This window comes from Dermacentor silvarum, chromosome 7 (genome assembly GCF_013339745.2).
Source record: "Dermacentor silvarum isolate Dsil-2018 chromosome 7, BIME_Dsil_1.4, whole genome shotgun sequence".
In the NCBI taxonomy this organism is placed as follows: domain Eukaryota; kingdom Metazoa; phylum Arthropoda; class Arachnida; order Ixodida; family Ixodidae; genus Dermacentor; species Dermacentor silvarum.
The window spans coordinates 10,283,926-10,300,031 of record NC_051160.1 but is presented as its reverse complement, the minus strand read 5'-3'; positions in this window follow the sequence as shown (position 1 = coordinate 10,300,031).

Below are 16,106 nucleotides of genomic sequence, written 5' to 3'. Positions count from 1 at the left end.
CTCGAAAGAAGCCTGAAATGGTACTGAGCGACGCCGGCACGTCGACCATGCAACGGCGACAATGACGGCGTGCGTGACGTCACCTGCAACAACGGCGCGACAATGATGGTGACTTTCGTCTTTGTAAAACAGGCTCGAGAGATTCTTTTTTTTTTTTCCTTTCTTTTTAAAGTTCGCACAACATTCAGAGACGCACAATGAGAAAATGAGAGAGAGAGAGAGAGAAATGTTATCAATCAATATGAGAAAAAGAAAAAGAAGTGTCAGGAAAAACGTGCAGCTTTAGGAACTGCATCAATGTGTCCTGTATATTGCTCTCTATCAACCTATAGCAGCTGTAGTAGTGGGGAACATCCAGCTTGAAACAATCCGGAATTTCTTAACACCTAGAACGAAAACAGCCCAGACTATAACAAAACTAGGAACAGAGCCAGACACGGCGCTCCATCTGTCTTTCTGCTTTCTCCCTTTATAGCTTACATTGCTTTCGTTCTAAATACCACGCGCCAAGTGAGCTCAAGAGCAACTTCTCACGCAGTCCATTTCTCGGCATTTCCAGCCTGACTGTACGTGTTCCAGTGCTGTATGAAAGCACTGTGTTAAGCATCTGCCACTGCGACAGGAGGTTAGCAATTAGGACACGGTAAAATTGGCCTCGCTTTTTCTCGCGCTGAAGATAGGATTAACGGTGACTCATGTGGTGCCCTACACAACAGATACAGTCCGTTCCTTCGAATGCTTAGCGAACAAGCACGGAGACACGTTTAAAACGCTCTCGAGTGACGTATCGAGTTTATGCTTGTTACCTTTCAATAAACGTTTCTTGTATCTCTTAGTCGCTCGGGTTGTTGTTTATTGACTGTAGATAAATAGAAAGTACTGACTGCATTAAAGCCGGCTCTCCCAGATATATCATTATCATGTATCATTTTGAGGTATCTCGCATAGCCAACCATATAGGGGCCTATTATTCCAGGATCGTATCATTCAATAAATAAACAAATAAAAACGTTCGCCTAAAAAAAAGAAAATGTTAAAGACCCACCTACGTACGCGATCTCATTGCCAAACAATTAGCAGTTTATTAAGCTTCAGGTGGTCAGCAAACGTTGCACAAAATGTCCTGCTTACCCTTTGAGACAGATCGCAATTGCCTATTAGCCGGCCTATCCACTTCATTTTTTGTTCAAATATTCTTGAAAGGATTGAGTCGGCATATTTCTGCAAATTGAGTAATTATGCTATGCGCGCTCACAACAGCGACACCGGTCAAAAGCGATAGAATAGAAATATATACAAAAAAGGTCAAATATTTGGAGTATAATAAAAATGCTTCCAGAAGGCAAACAAAGAAAAAAGAAAAGAATCTCAACTCGCTCCCTCGCAAACGCACTGAACGAAAAATGGACTGGTGTGAAAAAAGAATGAAGTAAGAATAAACAGCAGAGAATACAACAATGAAGAGCGAGAAACAACGAATACAACAAGAGGGTCAGCGTCTGGCTCGAGCAGCCACCGAATGATCTCGCTTCCGAGTTATCATCAATCCATTTAGGAATTGTTAACGGGAAACCACAAATCATCCGCGCGCACCGTCAGCGCCAGGGGGCACCACGATGCACGACTGGCGATTCTCTCCAGCGATGTACACCCCCCGTCATTCGACACAAAGCAGCGGAGAACTGTAACACGCCTCTATAGCGACTCAACTGATTTTTTTTTTCCACTTTTGGTTTGTTGAAACGCAGTTGAAACGGAACGACCGCGTAACGCCCCCCAAAAGTCAAACAAAATATTTATAAAAACTAAAAAAAAAACATGAGAAATAAAAAGACCGCTACAGATGCACAGGGTGTGAGGCACCGAGGAGCGAAATCAGGAGATGAGGTGCGGAAAGTTGAATGTGCAGACGAAAAAAAAAAAATGCAGACGAAAGAACACTGTAGCAGACAACGAAAAAAGTGGCAGACGAAAAAAAAAACAAAAAAAACAACACTATTGCAGACGAAGAAAAGAAGTGGCAGACGAAAGGGAAATCGATGCAGTGTGCAGTACTCAGATAAAACGCAAAAAAAGAAAAAAAAATAGTGCGCGCGTGTGTGGATAGTGATGCGAGACGACGTTTCATAAGAGTTCAAGGGGAGAGCAACCCGCACCAACTCATCACCCGGAACGGAAAACGAGCGCACACAATGCGGTGAGTGATCGCGTTCTGTCCGCACTCAATTCACGAGGAGTCGAGGATTGAAGCGAGAAATAATCGCAATAATAATAAGAAAGAACGCCTGCAGCGCTGAGGCTGGCAGAGCAGGCACACACTACACACACAAAGAAAAAAAAAGTTTGCGGTAAGCCGAACAACCCGCGATGATCCATTCAATAAAACAGGTAAAAAAAAAACACAGCAGTCTCGGCAACAGAGTTCTCGTTATACAGACCTAAATAAAAAAAAAAGGAAAACTAATCGTATGAATATTGAGGAGCCTAGGACAATGAAACAAAGTGAACTTCATTCACCGGTCAGGCATTAGAGCTTTGATTTCTTTTGTTCGCCCGTATTTCTTTCATTTTACGCGTGATGATATTTCAGTGTAATACTCGGTACGGTTTTTCTTGCAACGTATACCCTACATGGAACGATTATTCTGCCCAGCCCACTGATCGATGGTTGCAGTTAAATATTGAACTAAAGAAAGAAAAAAATAAATTATCCAGAATGAGAGAAAGAAAACATCGGAGAGGTTCAACTGATTGAAGATCTCAAGCATTTATAACGCAAGAAAGCACAAAAGCGAGAAGATGAAACTTTGAGAAGCAAACAAAGATACAGACGTGGCGAAGATTGAGAAGAAAGGAAGGAACGTGACAGGTCAAAAAATAGATAACGTGAAGCAGGAAATCGATATTAAAATCTCAAGTGAACTTGCGATTTAATACTTGAAACTGCTACACGAGCGCGAACGAATCTCGATATTCACGATACTCGAAGGCGTTGCTGCGGGGAGAATCGGAAACGCGCGATCGAAACCGAACCGTCAAAAGAAAGAGAGACGGTAATTCATTTTGCACACGTCAGCACACGTGAGATCCGAGTTAGAAAGAGGAAACACTAAATATACGCAGAAAGGCATGCCGGTTATCCGGAGAACACCTTCACCTAGAGTGTGGAAAGATAAAAAGAAGAACAGAAAAGGTCCGAAGGGTTGGCTTGCTAAAACATATTGGTATACAGATTATGTATGCACATATGGTTCTAAGTTCGGAAGGAGGTCCCACAGTGAGAGCGTCAGTGGGACCTCCTGTTAAACAATATATTAAGAAAATAAGTGTAATAACCGGCGTGGACGCGGCAACAGCTCTTGCATGACAACTTTTATTTCCGAAATAGACGCGCTTGACTTGGGCGCTGGAGGTTGCCTATTGGTGCGCGTGCAGCGAGTTTAAAACAGAAGAATATGTGCAGTGAACGCTGCATTTAGCCAATTCGTGAAGTTATCGCAATAAAGGGTAAGCAACCAAGGAGAGAAAGCATCAAAACACGAGTATTTGCACGTAAAGTATCAATAAAGTTGAAGAATAAACACTAGACGAAATAAAGATAATAAACTGTAATTGATAACACTGACGCGTAATACAGAAGCGCGAAATCATGAACAGCTATTTAGCAGTTCAAAGGAAGGCGTTGGAATATGCTACATAAAACATTAATTCCGAAAGCACATAGAATAGTAAGATACAACTGTACAATGCATTAAGGCTTTTCCCTAGATCTTTGTTCCTTTTATTTTCACATTAATATTAAAAAATAAAAGGATTTTCTCAAAGTTCCCTTCTACATTTCTTGCACTCATCGCTAGGCATCGCTGGATGAACTGGATAGCCTAGAGAGAAAGAGGATATATATATATATATATATATATATATATATATATATATATATATATATATATATATATATATATATATATATATATATGGAGTTCCGCCACGGCAGCTTCTGCTTCTCACTACAGCAGCCTATCCCAGTTCTCACGCCATCACTCCACCACCTACAGACAGGGCCAAGACGTATCCCGCGCATGCGCATTATATGCGTCTCCTCCACACGGAGCAGGAAGATGACAAATGGTTCTACGCAGCGCGCGCGCGCGCGTTTCTAAAGAGGCCAGCATCCGAGGTCGTTTCGTACGGGCGTGCATACGCGAGCATGAATCACGTACGCACCTTTTCGGATGCATGGTGTGAAGATATATATATATCACACTCCTCGTGTGTACGCGCAGGGCGTTGAATATGTATGTGTATTATCGGGCTACAGAAACTATACGTTGCGACTGCCCCTGTACGTCTATAAGGGTGTATTCAGAAAATGGCCATTCGACAACAGCTCGGGCACAACTCGCTCTTCTCTTTTCACACCTATCGATGACAAATGGCAGACCCGGATCACGCGGTTTCCGGTTCGTCGTGGATCGTTCAGATTCTATGCAGAGGGTGAACGGCACGAACGGTTTGCGAGCGCAAGTTGGAAATTGCTTATTATAGGAGCGATAGCTTTAAGGTCCCCGTTAAGCAGAAAATCCAGCGTTGACCATGCGTTGACCGTGAGCGAAAATTGTCTACCAATCACAGCACGCGCGCGCCGCGTTTCTACCAATCACAGAGCGGCGCGCTCCGCTCGGTTCTTTGCAGCACCACCAGATGGCACTCGCCTCCGCGCATCCGCCGCAGCAGCGGCGGCGCCGGCCGTGCAGGTGAAAGAAACAAAAGAACCAGAAAGCTCGCCCTCGCGCATAGCGTTCGCCGCAAGCGTTTCCCGGTAAAGACTTTTCAGTCGGAGGTGTCGACGCACATAAAACGTTCGTCCAATGTACCTACTAACATACCGTGATTTTCGCCTGCGTAATGAAAACCGATTAGGAGCCGTGCAATAAAGTATTCCGAGGATTTAACGCTAATTCACTTGACTATACTACGATCGTATCGGAATAAAGAGAATTAGACGCAAGACGCTGAGCAGTTCAGGCTGTCATGTGTCGACGAGTAATATGTCGGAGGACGTGGCACGACAATAACTTACCAAATTTCCCACGCGACCCGTATTTCTCGACCACTTTCATTTGACCTTTAGCAACAGTTTCGTTATTCAAACACCCTTTTCAAAATAAATTGAAAATATACGACTGCTCTTTTTACAGAACTTTTACATAAACTTGAAAACATTCTACTGTAAGAATAAACGCCCCAGGTCGAACACCCTAATAGGGATGTACGACAGCATTGTGCTCAAAGGAGCTAAGATGACTGCTAGTTGCAACGCATGATTTGCATTTGTTAAAAGCTCCTAGTGTTGCATATAGAATGAATGGTAACTCTCCCGCAGGTTTCTTATTCTTCTTTCGTAAAATTTTGATTTGGACTGCACTGGAAATGGACGGCAACTTTTAATATAAAGCTCCATAGGAAAAGAAACTGAAAGCTCAAAATCGAGAAACGGCCGGCCACTCTTTACAGAAATCAATAAAATGGTCAACAACAATTCAATTCCAATCCGGTAAGTTCTATATACTCTACAAACACTATTGGCAAACGCATTGTCATTGGTCACATTTTGACTACGTATTTGTGCACCCAGCAAAGAAAAAGCATAGTTTTGAGAAAGGTACAAGCTCAAGCTAGTGAGCACCGCGTATAGGTCTGCAAAGGCTCGCATTATTGCACGCATTTATACAATAGCGGCATGTAAGTTCATCTTCGAGTAATCTCAACCAGCATCCTAGATACACTAGACACTAGTCTGGTGCGACTAGCGAACTGGTGTAAGGCCTCCGCAGCCGCGTAAAGCCGCCCTGCAGGTGGTCATTTTTTTTTCATAACTATTACTTTTCTCCTTCTATGGTACATTGCGTTGCTACAGTATGACCTACGCTAATGCCTTGTCATTTTTCGTAATCAATTGAGGATGTTGATCGATTACTTTTTTTTTAGAGTTTGGGAAATTTACTGCAAGGTATGTGCAGTAAGAAATGAACAAAACGGGAACTAAACTAAACGCATGCGGCCTCATAAATAAAGCATGTGCTTTATTTATGAGTTTGGGATTCTGTTCTCCTATTATTTGCCTTCTATATTTAGATGCACCACCTCGTTGCCCTATATTGCTGTCGCTTTATTTGTTAACTCTGATAATCATTTTGCACGGGAGGTCCCGACACAGACTTTGACTATGGGACCTCCTTCCTTACACCCCCGTTCCGAAAACTGCAACAAAAGTTTGTTGCTGATCTTAAAAAAAAAGGAAAGGGTGTTCTCAGTGACTGCTATCAAGGGAGTATCATACTGTTACAGTGGTATATGCTTGTTTTATATTCAGCCATATAGCACAGATAGACTTCTCGCGTCGGCCAGATCTGGCCGGACTTCAACGTGAGGTCCCCTCAGGGCGTCAAGTGTGATGGCGGAAAGCCACGTCACAGACGTGAGACCGCGAGTCTAAACGGAAGGAAACTTGACCATCGGCCGCCGGCTAACGAGGTCCCCACAAAAACAAGAGAAAAAAAAGAATTGTGGAACGAAAGGATGAACGCACTGAGAACGGAAGTTGCGGGTGGTGCTACGCGGTGATTGTTCACGCACTCGAGGGATGACGGGCGCAGGAAGCAGTGGAGGTCGGTGACAGAGGTGGGGGGGTTGTCGTGAAAAAGGAACAGCGATTACCAAAAGACAGTCCGTCGGCCCGACTTTCTGACAAAGAAACCACTGCACCGAGAAAACGGGTAAGGATAGGGGTGCTGTGCAAAGTGGTGTCCAAAGCACTCACAGACCAAGTTGAAAGATAGCAAAGCAACATCACAGACCCTCAAAGCGAGAGGAAGTGATGGACCAATGCCAGAGAGCGAGAGGGAAGCAAAGAATGGTTAGAATAACAGTGAAGCAAGGGTGGACGCCCAACACACGAGATACCGAATGAAGAGAAGCTATATACACAGACATATAGTTATACATCCCTAGCGCGCCAACCGAACAAGAGGAGTGCTGTTGACTTCATTTGGGGAGTATAACAACCACGTGCCCTCCCAATTCCCTTTTATTTGCTTAGTTTTAGAGATTTCTCACACCCGCCGACAGTATACGTTCTCTCTGGACACAGGAATTGTGAAGGTACTAACAATTGCTTTGGGGGTAACGAGAGAAACTAAAATGGAGTTAACTGCATCACTATACATTCATTAGAATGTAATCTTCGCGTAACCGAAGTATTATGAATCTTGCAGGCGTTTATTTAATGGCTTACCGCTCTGTGCTTTCTTGTCGCGAACTTCGCGAAATGCGCATATTATTCGTAAAGATTGTTGTTTTGTGGTAAAATTACACCCCAGACGGTGCACATTTCTGAAAACTTATGAGAGACAAGTACTTACTCCCCAAATAGTAGTTGGCAGGACTATCTGCGTCACATCGAGTGAAAAAGTCATTCCTGTGTCTCCATGGCAACTGAATATTTCAGACGGCTTCCGCAACTTCTGTACGAATAAAAAGGCCCGGAAACACCTTTCATTCAAATTAAGGACACACTGCCGTGCGCGTGATGCCTTTGAATAAACATGAGCTGGCAGAAATTTTTGAAAAAAGACCTAATAATAACGGAAATATAAAGAGCGCCATGTTTACTTTCCCCCGTTCCTCTTAAGCATAACGTTTCTTCTTAGCTTTGTTGGCGCCGATAGCGGTGTCCTGCCCATTGCTCCTTATTTAGTCAATCGAAGCTTTCTTTTCCATCCTTCCGGTGGTTTGACGTGGGTTGGTGGTTTTCGGCTTCCATAGTCTGATAACCATGCGAGCTATGCTCCAGGACCGACCATGGGATGCCCAGTTAGCGCACCTCTGCTCTGCCTAGTCGGACAACAAATCGCGACAAAAATCCCGCACGTATACAGTGTCGGGCTCATACGTGGTTCTCAAACATACAAGCCTCTTTATGGACTAACGCATGACATCCAAGGGTTTCTTTGATTTTCATAATTTTCTTACATTTCGGCATCCCAATGCTTGAATCATTATGTATGTACCAGTGAGTATATGTGCCAATTCTGGGCAAAGCCTTTAGAATTGGTATATGCCATTGTAACATGACAGACGCCTCAGATGTCCTTACGCATGGATCCTATTTCTCTCCGCTTACCCCATGTACCACTCATGCCGACTCTTCCTTCCACAGGCATCATACATTGTCTTTGGTTACGTGAAGCTTCAAGCTGTCGACCCGCCAGATTTGGTGTTTGCTTATCGACATAGCTTGTGAACGGCGGAACACATTCACCGTAGCTGGAGTCTACAACAAAACATTTCACAAAAGTCTTAAGAAGTTCTCACACTGAGGATTTCAATGACTTCCCTGTTGAACGTATATCCTCGCCGCGTCTATATAATAACTCAAAAAGTTTGAGGTAGATTTCAGAAAAAAAAATGATAAGCGAGAAAAACGAATAAAAAGGAAATAATTGGTGAGCTAGTTCGATATTTATTCTTGCTAAATGGTTAATACGTAAGATAACCAACGGTTCAATCATTGACTGGCAAATATTTTCTCCTCTCTCGCTTCGTCCCTTCAACTGTCCTGCGAGCAAGCGATACTGCCGGAGGCACAGTCACGTGACCTGCGAGATTGGCAACAGTCGCGCTCGTCACAGATGTCGGAAGACAAGCCGTTCATTCCCTCCACAAGCTCCATGATTGGCCGAGTGGCCTGCGCGTCACGCACGCTCACGGTAGAGTACTGTATACAGTAGAGTACAGTAGAGTAGTACACAGTAGTGTATTGTATACATACAGTAACTCTAATTCGCGGCACCCGGCACTCAAAGGGATCGACGACTGATTGGCGGGCGGCGCATACTTTTCACGTCACGCGCGCTGGCTGCTCCACCATTTCTTTCTCATTATTTTTCTTTTCATCTCACTAGTAGCGTTCCCGCACAATTTCCCGTGAGCTGTCGGCTTACCAGTCCTTCGACCGCTTTGGTCTGTCTCTTAACTCGTTTTTGCACCATCTCGATTTTTTTTTCTTTTCTCGTGCACTTTTTTTTTTCGTGGTTATATACATACATTTTCTTCTTCGTTTGTTTTTCTTTGTTTAACCTTTACGTCAGCCCCGCTAAGCCCACGCCCCGCGCGCGTATCACAACCACCCGCCCCACCCCGGCGGCGGTGGTTGGCGTCACGCCCTCAAATCTGCTCCCTTCGGGTTCGACCACTCCAACCGGCGGGCGGCCACACTCCTCACGTATTTGTACTAGTAGTTGCATTCTGTGTCTATAACCTTTTCTTTCTTTCTTTCTTTCTTTTTTACATTATTTTTGTGCAGGTTTAGAGAAACTTGGGCAAAACAGAGAGAAGAAAAGTATACACAGGAAAGATAGAAATAAAGGCGGATATAGGAGAGGATCGACGTGTAGATGACGACAAAGCGTGCACTATTCGCTGGATGAATCGGCTCAAATTTGAAGGCGTGAGTTCAGCGCGAAGCATCCGTTTTGCTGTCAGCAGCGTCCACCCAGTACGAACTCGTCGCCGACAGGAAATCCCAATTAACAATTGGTTGACTTTCTACATAATGTTTAACCCGCCCCAGTGGTTCAACGGCTATGGTGTTGCGCAGCTATAAGCACGAGGTCGTGGGATCGAATCCCGGCCGCGGCGGTTGCAGTTCGATGGGGACGAAATGCAAAAACGCCTCTGTCCCGTGCATTGAGGGCACGTTAAAGATCCCCTGGTGGTCAAAATTAATCCGGAGTCCCCCACTAAGGCGTGCAGCACAATAATATCGTGGTTTTGGCACGTAGTATCCCATAATTCAATATAATGTCTAAACGTGCTTGGTGTCACACTCTGTGTAGCAATTAAGAGCGTGTTTTTGTAAATGTTTATGCGTGATACGCACGGTGAAGTGGCTGTCTCGTACTGCTTTAGCAACCTTACTCCCTCAGTCGTAAAATTGTGCATAAACTGACAATACGGGGGGGCCCTTAATTCCCGGGTGACTTTATGCAGACTTTATTGTGAACATTTATGGCATTTTATTGGTTGGTTGATTAATTTATTGATCGATCGATTGATCGATTGCTCGATTGATCGATTTATTTATTTATTTATTTATTGATTGATTGATTGATTGATTGATTGATTGATTGATTGATTGATTGATTGATTGATTGATTGATTGATTGGTGGGTTTGACCCCCCCCATCCTACACAAGGGTACTGACAGACGCTGACAGACGCAACGGGTACTGACAGACCACCGGGAAAAAAATTCGACCTCCAGGTGGTCTTTAAACGTGCACCCGAATCTCAGAGGGCTTTTGTATTCCACCCCTCTTGGAAAGCCGAGAGTTGAACCCACGACCTGGTGCTCAGAAGGGCAACCCACCTTTGAGGCTCCATGCATGACAGGCGACAATTCCTATACCTTTTTGGTTCTATAACACTATGGTAAAGTGGCGGTCAAGCGTCCTTTATTATTGGCAGCAGCAAGCTCCTTATTGACAATGATTATGGGGTTTTACGTGGCAAAACGACCATGTGATTATGAGGCACGCCGTAGTGGGGGACTCCGGATTAATTTCGACCACCTGGGGTTCTTTAACGTGACCCTGAATCTGAGTACACGGGTGTTTTTGCATTTCGCCCCCATCGAAATGCGGCCGCCGTGGCCGGGATTCGATCTCGCGACCTCGTGCTTAGCAGCCCAACACCATAGCCGCTAAGCAACCACGGCGGAGATCCTTACTGGTAGCCGGTCGTGTTCATGTTTCCAATGATTACGGAAATAGGCAGCACAGAAAAGAGGCTTGAAGCATGTATAGGTGACTCTTACTTCGCAAGAAAGAAAAAAATCCAGCAGGGTCCTTCAATAAAATTATTATAAGTAAACTAAGTAGGAGAATAAAATTAGTTTGGTCTGACGAAGTATTTCCTCAAGACTAGTAGTATTTCAGCGCTTAGTAAGGACGAGGACAAAGAAGGCGACGTACGAACACACAGGCGCTACGTACAACAGAAAGAAGTTCGGCATTTGTACTTTTAGAGCCTACCCCAAATTTTGGTCCAAGTTCAAGGACGCGGCGTACGTAGTCTGGAAGGCAAAAGCCTTCAGGAACGTGGACGCTGCTGCTGACCTTTTGTTGGGATTTGGCAGTAAGGTTCCGCAGGTGTCGGAGCTGGATGTTCCAGAGGTGCTCCGTAGCTTGGTCAGCAAGGCGCCGATACTGCTTAAGCTGAGTGGAGGCGACGCCAGGTTCAAACGCGCTGCGTAACTGCACGCCGAGGTGAGTCCGGAGCAGACGAGCCTGACGGTGCCACTCTGAACGTAGAATCTTCATAATTCTTCTGCCATGTCCCATAGAAGGGGTGAAACCACCGAAGAGGGCTATGACGTCTTCAGGAAGAACGCCATTACGAATGCAGAAGCTGAGGGTACGAGCTCTGCACATGGTGGCAGCAAGGAAGGCGACTGTTCTGCTGGGGTCTTGGCTAACATATAGAAAGAGGCCCGTTGAACGAGAAATGACGAACCAACAAGCCGATCTTGCCACTCTGGTCGACTTCATTTCTCGTTCAACGGGCCTCTTTCTATATTTTAGCCAAGACCCCAGCAGAACAGTCGCCTTCCTTGCTACCGCCATGTGCAGAACTCGTACCCTCAGCTTCTGCATTCGTAATGGCATTCTTCCTGAAGACGTCATAGCCCTTTTCGGTGGTTTCACCCCTTCTATGGGACATGGAAGAAGAATTATGAAGATTCTACGTTCAGAGTGGCACCGTCAGGCTCGTCTGCTCCGGACTCACCTCGGCGTGCAGTTACGCAGCGCGTTTGAACACCTGGCGTCGCCTCCACTCAGCTTAAGCAGTATCGGCGCCTTGCTGACCAAGCTACGGAGCACCTCTGGAACATCCAGCTCCGACACCTGCGGAACCTTACTGCCAAATCCCAACAAAAGGTCAGCAGCAGCGTCCACGTTCCTGAAGGCTTTTGCCTTCCAGACTACGTGCGCCGCGTCCTTGAACTTGGACCAAAATTTGGGGTAGGCTCTAAAAGGACAAATGCCGAACTTCTTTCTGTTGTAAGTAGCGCCTGTGTGTTCGTACGTCGCCTTCTTTGTCCTCGTCCTTACTAAGCGCTGAAATACTGCCTTAATGATGAACCAACAAGCCCATCTTGCCACTCTGGTCCTCAAGACTACTTACACTTAATTTTTCGGAAAAACGAAGGTTGGTTATGAGGGGAAAAAATAAAGCACCAACTTTTACATCTTGGCTTTCGCACCTCAACTAAATTACCTGTACGCTAGTATATAACATTTATGATGTTAATATATGTTCGCAAACAGGCGTCTCAGGTACGAAAGAGACAGACTCAATGCGCAAATGAGAAAGGTCAATAAGCAAGCCCTCGGCATTCCCACCAGCACCAGCAACGAGAAGCTGGGGCACCTGGGCATGCACAACACCCAGGAAGAAATAGTCGAAGACCAGAAGCGCGCCCAGCTTGCTAGGCTTTCGACGACGCCTCCGGGGCGCACGATCCTATGGGGAATGATCGCTCAAGGCTTTGCTCAAGGAAACATAGAACAAGACTTTGCGGTCCTTCAACGGGACATCCGCGCCAAGATCATGGTCAGACCTATACCCAGATATGTACACCCCGAAAACAACAGGGGCAGACGACATTTAAGCGAGGGGACAATTCCTCCTTAACCAAACCTTTGCCAACTGCGAACGCTCAGCTTTTGTGGACGCGGCGGCATACGCGGGAAACAAAGCTTTCACAGTGGCGGCGGTGGACGGCCGCGGATCCACAAGACATGCAGCCACGGTGATCGCAAGGAATCCTGAACAGGCCGAACAGGCTTGCGATCCCCGTTGCGCTCACCAACGACAATCTTTCTCACGTCCCCAGCGACTGGATAGCCGCTATCAGAACTTTTCAAAAGGGCACGGTTTGCGCTCAGGCTCTCAGAATTTTCACAAACAAAGAGATTAAACACCACGTCATATACTGGTTCCCGGCACACTTAGGACTAAATATCAGATGTCCTCAACCTTAACGAGGTGGCACACGAGGCTGCGCGCGCGCTTACAGACCGCGCGGCTTCACCCGACCACTCGGAGAACAAGGACGGCACACTACATACAATGAAATCACTAAACACTACTACCTACAACGTGGACAGTATAGCACGCCACACCGCACGTTCACTCAAGCTCAAGCGGTTACACTCAGAATGCTACAATACCCAACGCAATACAAACTACACCACTACATGCCTGAGCTCTACAACAAGTCAGATTGCATAAATTGCATACTTCCCTTAACGTTTATCATTTACTCTGGCCATGCTCGTAAGCTCGCATAGACTCCGAACCGCGGACAAGCACAAGTTTGAAGAAGCATTCCGGGCGAAGAATTCGCTTCCCAACTCTGGGGTGCCCAGCAGGTCCACGACACCGCCAGGAAACTCAACCTCCCGGTTCCGTAGTGGGAAACGCCCCCTCCATGAGAGCCCCAAAGCTGTAGTGGCCTGCAGGACCATGAATAAAGTTAATTTCATTCATTTAATGGAAATTTTGGTCCAAGTAGCATGATGCCATAACGCAGAGTGCACAGGTCCGGTATCTAGGAGGCGCTGACACACTTCACCCGCTGAGGGTATACCTGAAAGTTTCTTGCCTATAAGCCCGGACAAGCTATTATCCTGCTCCTGCTTTTTCCAGAGTTCCTGAGGAATTGGACGGCATTTACATCAATGTCCTAGTTAGCATCGGCGCGTCAACATTTAGGCAAAGAGTAACCTTTTCCAACGAGCGCCCGCAGTAACAAGCTGTTAATTTCCTTTATCAGGTTTAACATTCCAAAGTAACATGCGGACTATATACGAGGGAAGCCATATACGGGCTCTCGATTAATTTCGACCCCCTGGTGTTCTTTAATGGGCGCCTAAAGTATGGGTGCACGAGCGTTTGTGTCTTCCCCCCCCCCCCCCCCCCCCCGAATGTGCGACCTCGTTTTTAACACGCAGAACCCCATATCCACCAAACCACTTAAGCCATCGCAGAATGTGTGCATTTCATTTTGTCGTTTTGCGAAAGCGTGCGACGTCACGCCCGCGGCGCTCCTGTCGCGTCTAGCTATCATGAGCTCCGTCCAACGTTCTTCCTCAGTCGACCATGCGCCTCCCAAGTCGTCGTCATTGTTGTTGCTGTAATTGTAGCCGCCGATGTTGTGCTGGTCAAGTTCAATGACACCTTTATGTAACACCCTTTTACGCACCGATTACCAAATGAATTGACGCAGTCGGTACATAGGAGCAATGCAGCCGAACACTCCTGCGAGCACTTGCAAGATACGGCATGCCGGCAAACGGACGGAGGCGCGGCGAAACGCCCTACTTATAAAGCACGTGACAGACCTGCTGGTAGAGGGGGGGGGGGGGGGGGGCGCAAGACACGCACGCACACACACACACACACGCACACGCACACACACGCACACGCACACACGCACACACACGCACACACACACACACACACACACACACACACACACACACACACACACACACACACACACACACACACACACACACACACACACACACACACACACACACACACACACACACACACACACACACACACACACACACACACCTTACTGGCCGGCTAGTCTAAGGAGGAACCAGGTGTTCTTTTTTCCATTACCGGCCGATCGAAGACACCGGCGGACTATATACGCCGCCGCAGCGGCGCAGCTAGGGGCACGGACGTTGAAGAATTGGGTGTCGTGATGGATGGTTGTCATTAGGGCCAACCGATGGAACCGTTTCCTGCAGCGAGCGGCAGTGGCGCTGAACCGAACGAAGCCGCGTTACCGCCGCTCCTATATATATGTGTGTACACGTATATAGGCGACCCTGTCCAGGAGGAGAGAAGCCGGGAGAAGAGCCCACGCCGCGATATCCTACCCGCAGTGCGCATGCGACCGGCGGCGGCGGCGGCAGCAACGCACCTAAACACGCGGTGTAAAACACGCCCCTCTTGACGCCTTTTCGACGGGAGGGGGGACACGCGACGGACATGTGCCGCGCCGACGAGCCGTTGATGAGACGCCTCCTCTACGGCCGATAGAGCGCGAGGACTTCGTCTACACACAGACGCGTCCACGTAGTTATCGTATCACCTGCTCTCTCGTTGTTCGTCGGGAAGTATACTTCAAAAATAGATGACTATAGCAACGGCGCCACGTGGGTTCTAACGGATTCGCAAATTCCAGTGGTGTCGACTTTGCCCTGAGTATATATTTTGTAGGAGGATTCACCGCAGGAATTCACCGTGGGAGAAACAGTAGCGGGGCCAATTAAGTACATGATGCAGTTCAAGGGACATATATCACGTAAATTTAACACAAATTTCAGCGTAAGCTTTGATGCCTCAAAGCTGGAGCATGTGCGCACAGCGGGTCATCTTACGCATTGTATGCATTTACGCAGGGATTGTCACCTCAGGTGCGGCTTGAACACACCTCACCCGCCAAGGGTAACCGAAGGCTTCCTGCCTACTTGCTCGGACAAGCAACTATCCTGCTCCTGCTTTTCCAAAGCGCCCAAGAAACTGGACGGCATTTCCAGCAATGTCTCTGTATGCATCTGCGCGTCAACGTTTGCGCAAAGAGTAACCTTTTCCAACGAGCACCCGTCTCAACAAGCTTTTAATGGCGATCAAACAAATGCATTGCAACCAGGTGGGAAGAAGGCACTGCGGCAATGAGACTGCTCATTGGTTGTCCGTCACCCCAAGGGTAGAGTCCTTCGAAATGTAAGGTACGCTTACGTTTGGCCTCCCTGAGCATCTTGTGCCTGAATACCAAGCACAGCCACATAAGCTGAAGCATGCCTGCCGTATAGACGCAGGAACCGGATACTTAAGGCACCCTCCATGGTTGTCAATTCCTGATGCCCATGCAGGTCACGGTGGCCCAGGACCAAGTAGCGACGTCAGGGCCACCAAAGTCCGAAACATCTGAAAGCAACGTTTCTCCAAAGTGTATG